This window comes from Pelodiscus sinensis, chromosome 1 (genome assembly GCF_052426305.1).
Source record: "Pelodiscus sinensis isolate ZL-2025 chromosome 1, ASM5242630v1, whole genome shotgun sequence".
In the NCBI taxonomy this organism is placed as follows: Eukaryota; Metazoa; Chordata; order Testudines; family Trionychidae; genus Pelodiscus; species Pelodiscus sinensis.
The window spans coordinates 13,099,402-13,108,494 of record NC_143052.1 but is presented as its reverse complement, the minus strand read 5'-3'; positions in this window follow the sequence as shown (position 1 = coordinate 13,108,494).

Sequence of the window (9,093 nt, the reverse complement as noted above, 5' to 3'; positions counted from 1 at the left end):
TGGGAATCAGGTTGCAAGAGGACCTGTGGCAGAAAGCTCTGCCAGGACCGAGAGTCCAGTCAGGGCTGGTGCCCCTCCCCCTCCCCCCGAGCAGGACCAAGGTGGGTAGCAGTGTGGCTACTAGTCCAGGGGGCCGGCAGCCAGGGCTGGGGAGTTGCAGCTAGGGCAGAGAGCTGAGCTAGGCAGGAGGGCGAGAATTGACCTCCCCTGGCCTGGCAAACTCCCTCATTCAGGACTGGTCAGGCCCCAGGGGTGCCAGACCAGGGAGATCAAACCTGTAGTAATTTGGGGTGCCAAAGACCCTCTGTAAGGTAACCTAGTTTTCACAGGACAGGAGCTCAGCACCAGGGCTGGTCCTACACCGAATGACTCCCTAGGAGAAAAGTATCTTCGGTGTCTCCCCCTCCCCATTTGTTAAAATGTTGAATACCTTTTATTTATTGCATTGTAGTATTAACATTTACAACATTTACAACATTGATGCATGATTTGTACGCATGATTTTTTTCCTCTCCTATAAGATGGTAAATTTGCATGCTAGGATCTGTAAATCCATATACCATTTTTTCTAAGTTTATAGAAACTTTTTTAATTTTAAGAGTAACTGAGATGTACTAACTTGAAGTGTCCACCAAAGTTGTGGGTACGTCTGGCCTACAGGCTTTTGTCGACAGAGGCTTTGTTGACAAATACTATCGAAAGTTTCTGTCGACAAAGAGAGTCTAGACTACATCCAAGCCGCTTTGTCGACATGAGAATATAGACGCAAAGGACAGTGTAGGTTCAATAATGCCTTCTGTTGACAGAACTCTGTCGACAAAAGGGGTTATTCCTCGTAGAATGAGGTTTACTGCTGTTGACAAAACTGCTGAGTTCTGTCAACGTTATGTCGACAGAACTCGGGGGTAGTGTAGATGTAGGTATAGTTTTGTCAACAAAAGTCCATTTTTTTCAACAAAACCCTGTAGTCTAGACACACCCTGTGTGGGAGGGAGGGGAGACAACCTGTATTAAATAGTGTTACCCTGGGTGACAACCTTAGAATATATTAACTTTTGTCCCTTAGTTCAAATACTCATCAACTTCACACCAGAAACACTAATCCAGGAACCTATCCCTGCAACAAACCCCATTGTCAAATCTTGCACACATCTATTCTAGTGACATCGTCACAGGACCTAACCACCTCAGCTATGCCATCAAAGACTCACTCACATTCACATCTACTAATGTAATATATGTCATCATGTGCCAACAATGCCTCTCTTGCCATGTATATCGGACAAACCTGTCTCTAAGTAAAAGAAGGACACAAATCAGACAGTAAGAATGGCACACCCAAAAGCCAGAGAGGGATCACTTTAGCCTATTTAGGAACACTGTTTTGGAGTTGCCATTCTCAGACAGGAAAAACTTCAAAAACAGACTGCAGAAAGCAAGTGCTGAGCTGGAATTAATATTCAAATTTGATACCCTGAACCTAGGTCTAAACAAACACATGGAGTGGTTCTCCCATTACAAAAGATCATTTCCCATTCTCACCTTCTCACCACTTCAGAGGGATAGCCGAGTTAGTCTGTAACTGGGAAAACTTAGAAAACAACAAATAGTCTAGCAGCACCTTAAAGACTAACAAAACATTCTCACCACTGTCGGAGATTAGCCACATCCATTCTCATTTAAATTAGTATTATTGTCACACTTCCATCTCTGTATCACGAAAGCTTATGCTCTAATATGCTAATACATGTTGTGGTCTTTATAGTGCTATTGGACTCCTTGTTTTTAGTTCAAAAGGTTGCATTGCTTGTCATTGCCCTCACTAACTGAGGCACAGCACCAGAGAGATCCAGGACCAATGGGATTTTCCAGAGATAAAAGAGCAAGCAATGTCAATCTCTCATCCATCATTGTTTTGAATAGCTGCGCTCACCGCTTGTGACTGTGACTGACAGCATGAGCAGAATCTTCAAACCCATCCACACATGAAAATTGCTCTGCATCATGAATGAACTGGAGAAACTGGATTGGAGGGTGCTTCCTATGTTGCAAAACTGACAGATATTGTCCAGTTCAATATAGATGTATTTATCATTGACATCCAAACATTCCCTATGTGTCTGCCCTTGGGGAAGACCCATACAATTATTCAAGAGTGTTTTCCTGTCTGCCAACAGCTTATACAAAGTCATACAATTCCTCCCTGCTCCCTTTCCCCACCAGGTCATTTCATGGTGCTTCATTTGTGCAAACCTTTCTTCAATGGACAATCAAGCATTGTCAGCAATGTAGGAAAAAAACCCTCCCTCTTGACTTTTTTCTTCTGAGCTTCCCATCACCTCATCTCTACCCCTGTAACCAAACTGTCTATTCCTCTGGTAAATATAAATTTCCTTGAAGACAAGCTCAACTCTTAAGACTTCTGACATTTCTTCGGCAGCAGTGATCACATCTTCAAATCTGGTGTCTTTGTAGTTGCAACAAAATCAAGGCAGCTTCTCTTCAAAATTGTTGTAGTGATGATATCCATCGACTGAGTTTGTAACTCCTTGCTTACAACAATAACCTGGAAGAAGGTATCATGGTAAACCATGATTGATACAACAAATTTCAAGTTGAAGTTCTGGCTTGCCAGACTTTGCATCTGGTGTTGGATTCCAGCGATGGCATTTCTCAGCTATGCCAATTCTATCAGGATGTCATAAATCTCAGTTACTTTGTACCTCATTGGCTTTATGTTGTCAGTGCAGTTCTCCCAGTGAGTGTCACTTAATAGCTTCATGGTTAGATTTGTAACACTGTCTGCAAGGATCTTCCACCTGATAGTTGATGCTGTACTCCAGAAGAATCATACTGATTCTCAAAAAAATGGCCCTGAATCTGACACAAGTAGGTTGAGGGAATGGCATCTACAAAGAACAAAGAAAGCTCTTGGATTCAGCAGAAGAATTGTTGCCTGTTGCTACTGTTTCTTCCCTTCATATCTGTGTCATTGGCTTGGCTGCAGCAGTCCTGAAGTTCTATTTTTTTTTCTCATTCAGAACATTCATAAGCAGTTCTGTTAGGCTTTTTCCCACAGAGTCATCTGCAAACTAGAAACAGATAGTGTTCCTTTACTTGGATACAGCCATCCCCACTGTCAACAAATCTTACTGTAAATGACGTATTTTCACTGTGGCTAATGTCACAAATGCAGTCCATTATCATGGCAATATACTTCACTTTGCAGAGCTGCATCCAAGTTTTCAAGTACTTTCCTTGCCAGAAAGTCAATCAACTTGTTTTGAATTGTGCTGCAGCAATGATCCGTAGCTTCTTTATGAACTACCCGATGTAGGTGCTCACACATGACACCAACTAGCTCTATCAAGCCATGGAAATTATTATTATGTTCACTGAACAATTGATCCCACAAGCCACAAAAACCCACATTATTCTTTGCAAGGAAGGAGGTGATTGAGATCAGATGCCTGAACACATTCCTTCGTTACTGGGTTTCTACATTAATAATGCACTGGTTTTCTGAATCTGTGCATTTATTCAACTTGAGCCTCTATTGAACCGCCATCTATTTGCAGTAGGCCATACAATGGCCGGTGACTTTTCATGTTGCTTCAGAGCATCAACTAAGTTATGCCAGTAATTATACCCAGAAAATGCAAGCAACAATTTGGCATTCTTGTCAGATATTTTGCAACAAATCAGAACATGTTTTCAGTTGATTTTGAGTAAATTAGCCAACACTGATCAGTTTCTCAGCATTCTCCATCACTCCTTCACAGGGTGACTTTGAGAAGTGTTGCTTCTGCTCTTTTACCAGAGGAGATATATATCCTCGATTTTGCCTGGCCCATTCAAAATTGTGTGATCAATATCAGCCGAGTTTACGATCACAAGATATAAAAGAAGGATCTGATGTATCGATTTGTGGGATGCAATTTTTCTCACTGATGTTTCTGTCACCATGTGAGGCTGATTCTTCTTTATCATTTCTCTCCTTCTCATGTAAACCAGATCTTTGTTTGTCATTACTCTCCTTTTCATGGGAGATACATTCTTTATCATGACTCTCTTGCATGTTGCCAGGAAAACTGGATGATTCTCCATCACATTCTTTACATTCCCATTCCTTATCTTCAGGGAAATCAGCTAATTCCTTAGTATTAGGACTTCCATCATTTATGCTAAACTCCTCAATTTCTTCTGCATGAGGATGATAGCTACTGACTAAAGACTGGGCTATGTTGCTGTTTCAGATATTTTCCTTTCAGATTTTCCCTTTGCTGAAAACTAGATTGCAATTAAGCTTTTTGCTTCCTAGACTGAGCACTTGAATGCATTTTAAGGGGCATCTTTTACTTTCTATGAGGAAAACTGACAGTGGCAGGGAGAGCAAAACTCTATATTCCTCAGTCTTACAAAGTCAGCAAACATGACAGCTGTGTCTAGACTGGCAAGTTTTTCCGCAAAATCATCTGCTTTTGTGCAAAAACTTGCCAGCTGTCTACACTGGCCGCTTGAATTTCCGCAAAAGCACTGACGATCTCATGTAAGATTGTCAGTGCTTTTGCGGAAATACTATGCTGCTCCCGTTCGGGCAAAAGTCTTTTTCCGAAAAACTTTTCTGCAAAAGGGCCAGTGTAGACAGCATAAATTTGTTTTCCGTAAAAAAACCCCGATCGCGAAAATGGTGATCGGGGCTTTTTTGTGGAAAAGTGCTTCTAGATTGGCCACGGGCGTTTTTCCGCAAAAAGTGCTTTTGCGGAAAAGTGTCCTGCCAATTTAGACGTGCTTTTCCAAAAATACTTTTAATGGAAAACTTTTCCATTAAAAGCATTTCCAGAAAATCATGCCAGTGTAGACGTAGCCTACTTGTAAAGTATGGCAAAAGCAGTAATGGCACAGTATTCTTTTATATTGTAGTTTAGATAGGGATTTGATAGACATCTCTGGCATTGCATTAAATATGTCTTTTATTACTTGCTTCATGCACTCTTCAAGCCATAACACAAATACACTTTCACGATTACACAATGAAAAAAGGTTCACAATATTGCAAGGGATTTCTCATTTCATTTCACTTCATTCTTATATCTCACTGCAGATGTCTCACTGGCTATGTCTAGACTGCAGGCTTCTTTCGAAAGAGGCTCTTTCGAAAGCATCTTTCGAAAGAGCCTCTTTCGAAAGAGAGCGTCTAGACTGCACGGAGAAATTTCGAAAAAGCGGCTTGCTTTTTCGAAAGAAAGCATCCAGTGAGTCTGGATGCTCTCTTTTGAAGAAGCCCTATTTACATTGAAGAACGCCTTCTTTCGAAAGAGGAACTTTCGAAAGAAGGCGTTCTTCCTCGTGAAATGAGGTTTACTGCCATCGAAAGAAAAGCCGCGTTCTTTCGAATTAATTTCGAAAGAACGCTGCTTGAGTTTGGACGCAGGGGAAGTTTTTTCGAAAAAAGGCTACTTTTTTCGAAAAAACCCCTGAGTCTGGACACAGCCACTGTTAGGGCACGTCTATACAGCAGGGCTGTGTCTACATTGGCACCCTTTTCCGGAAAAGGGATGCTAATGAGACCAGTCGGAATTGCAAATGCCCCGGGGATTTAAATTTTCCCCATGGCATTTGCATGAACATGGCTGCCGTTTTTTTCCGGCTCGGGGCTTTGCCGGAAAAAAGCGCTAGTCTAGACAGGGCTCTTGCGGAAAATAAACCCTTTTCCTCAAGATCCCTTATTCCTACTTAAAATCAGTCTTTAAGGTGTTACAGAACCATTGTGTGTTCAATGATGTGAGCCATGTTGGCTTATTCAGCAGACCCCGAGAGAGCCCCCAAAGACCACAAATCAGATAAGGATTGAAGGTGTCCAGGCAGGTTTATTTTTAAGCGAAGTTCAGTAATAGTTGTCAGTAGACTCTACTGAACCATTCAGCATATGTACTCATAACAATGGCTTCAGCTCAACCAGTGGGAAACTCCCCCTGCCCCCTGCCTGGACAAACACTGTCCCCCCAAAACACCACTTTATATACAGGTACAAACAAGTTACACATCACTCCTGATGTGTCAGGTTGCCACCCACTGACACTTCTTAGATACAACTCATCACCCTGTACCTCGTGGTTTGATTAGATCATCTCTATCCATCATGCTGTAGTTTTAGTCCAGTGGTAGATCCTGGTGACTCTGATAGGTGATCCTGGCTGGTTTGTCTGGGAGGCTATCAAGTGCTGACAATTCAGCCCCTCCCCCACCCAAGCTACTCCTATCCTCTACCTTGGAACTGCCCCCCCCCCCCCCCCCCGCCTCCTCAGGATCCTTCTACTTGCTGTGGAGGCAGAGAAGGGAGGTGCTGATGCTAGGGTCTACTCCATCTCCACAAAGTGTGCAGGGTGGTACTGCCTTAGCTTTGCTTTATATTAGCCAAATGTTGTCCATTGTTAGCTAGGCTGCAGGCTTCAAACCAGGCCTTCAAACTCTCGCCTTCCTCACAGAATACTATTTGCTAGCTCCTCTGGCCTCTTAGGATATGTCTAAAAGCCCAGGGCTGACCAATGTCAACTGACTCAGGTTCCCAGGATTTGGGCTCAGGTGCTGTTTTGTAGCCGTGTTGATATATGGGCTCAGGCAGGAGCCTGCGAGGTGGGAGGGCCTCAGAGCTTGGGCTGCAGGCTGAGTCCAAACATCTACACTTCAGTTAGTGAGCCCTTCAGCCTGACCCCCTGAACTTGAGTCAGCAGCATGAGCAGGAGTCAGGTTTACAATGGTAGTGTTGACATACCCTTAGGAACTGGCTTTTTAAATCCTGCTGCCTGTGAATTAGTCTTGCCCCCTTGTCAAGAGATCTTAAAGGGACGAGGGATCAAAGTATGGCCCATTACAGACAAGTTGGTAAGCTCTCAGACTAGCCTAGCAGGCCACTAGACTCAACTCTCAGCCCCTGAGACAGACTATACTATATCTGCAATTAGGCAACACACAGCAAGTAATCAAGAATGCAAGTAACTAGAGGTGGTGCTAATCTATTAGGAGCCCTACGAATGAATATCCCCTCACCCCTTCACACACATAGGTATACTAAAAAGTCAAAGGGGTCTCTTCAAGGAGCTTATAGTCAGCTACTCCTTCACCTGGAGAACTCTCTCTCCAAACTCCTGTCTGCTTGTGCTATTAAAAGAACCCAAGCTAGTCTTAGTTGCATGTGAAATGTTTTCCTATATATTCATACCTCAAGCTTCCTGCAGGCATAAATCCTAGCATTTGGGCAGTGAGTTCCTGATGTGCTAAGACAGACAAATATTTAGATCTTTATCTGGTACATTATGAATCTGCAATGTAGAGGTACATAACTATTACCAGGTTTGCCTGTTACTTTGGGGTATGCTCATTTATTAGGGTTACTCTTTTTTGGGGGGAGGGATTGAGAATTCTATCAATGTGGTACTCGTGTTACTTGTATTCTCATATGGAGCTTAACTTCTCCATTCTGCCAAGTCCCTCCCAATGGAGCTCTCCTGCAGGATCTAGGTCCCTCAGGGCTGGGTTCTTCCTACCCTAGAATCAGATGAACAGGCAGAAACTCACACCCAGCACATCTGAAAGGACGTGTCCCTGCACTCAGTAGGCTGGGTTGTACAGCAATGCCAAACTGTGAACCTCATGTGCCCTTGAACTCAGTGGGCTGGGCTAAACAGCACTTTAGGCCATACACCCCTGTAGCCAGACAGGAACATTGCAACATTCCTCTTGCTTGCCCCTCTTAGGTGCCTGGAGCATACAGGGCATAGACAGAGCAGTAAAATCAGCATAGTCTTTGATGCAGAAGGCCCGGATATGCTGACTGCTGTGACCCTGGATGTCAGTAAACAGAGATACACCTATTACTGACCAAGAGGCTGCCGAGGAGTGCCCTTGACTGAAACCTATATTGATACGAACACACACTGTCCGGGGGGAGGAATCTCTCACCCAGTAGAGAATGTCCAGCACTCACAATTTAGTTATCTCTCTCGCAAGTGTAAATTAAGTTGAAACTCCCTTGTAAGAATTGGCGTCACAAAGACGGACCAACACAATTTGGTATCTTAGATAAGAAAGAGGATACGGGCCCCTATGGGTATAAAGATGGGTCCAGCAGCACACTTACTCTGAGCGTCAATCTACCATCTATCTGCTGGTCGGGTTAGGTGATTGGCTTCCCGAGGTTCCACGGGGACGCCCACCTCATATTCGTCTTTCCTAGGAATTGAGGGACCGGCCCTGGCTAGATATGCTGGAGTCAAGAGGCACAGAAGGAGGTAAAAATTGTACCTGGATGTGTCCTTTTTCTTAAGTGTACACATAGATTTAGAGCTCTTTAAAGATTAAGCTGTCACTTGGTACCATTATTTCTATTTTCTATCTTTATTTTCTTTGTAACTATTTTTAAGATCTATATTTAAGCTTTAACCTGACTCCTTCAGTTGCTGTAACAGAACCAAGCACAATTTAAAAGAACTCCAGCCAGTCATAAGGGACAGATACAGGCAGAGCTGGGCATTTGGATCGTGTCACTTCCAGAGGACAGATCCGTGGGGCATCTCTCAGCCTTCCCTAGGCTGCCCGCTGTGAAGTGAACCTGTATCCTAGCAGTCAAAATCTGAGGTGTAATAAGCTCTCCCTGTAAACTCTGGGGTGTCTGTCAGCCTGTTGGCTGCCCGCCGCGAAGGGACCCCGGTCCTAACGGTCAAAGACACGGGCACCCGTCATCCTTCCCTAGGCTGCCCGCTGTGATGGGACCTAGTGTCCCAGAAGTTGAAGACTTGGGTGTAACACACACACAAACACACACACACACACACACACACACACACTGCCCTGACCACCCCGCAGTTTACACCTCCCTATCCCCACTTTAATACCACAGCTGTTCTGCTAGTAATCTACTTGATGAGCAAACCCCACAGGATTTTTGAGAGCTTCCTGGATCTTTAGCACTTTAGGTTCAAGAAGCATTGTTGCAGAGTGAATAGGGAAGCCAAAAACAACATCCGCGAAGAGAAGAGAAGAGAAGAGAAGAGAAGAGAAGAGAAGAGAAGAGAAGAGAAGAGAAGAGAAGAG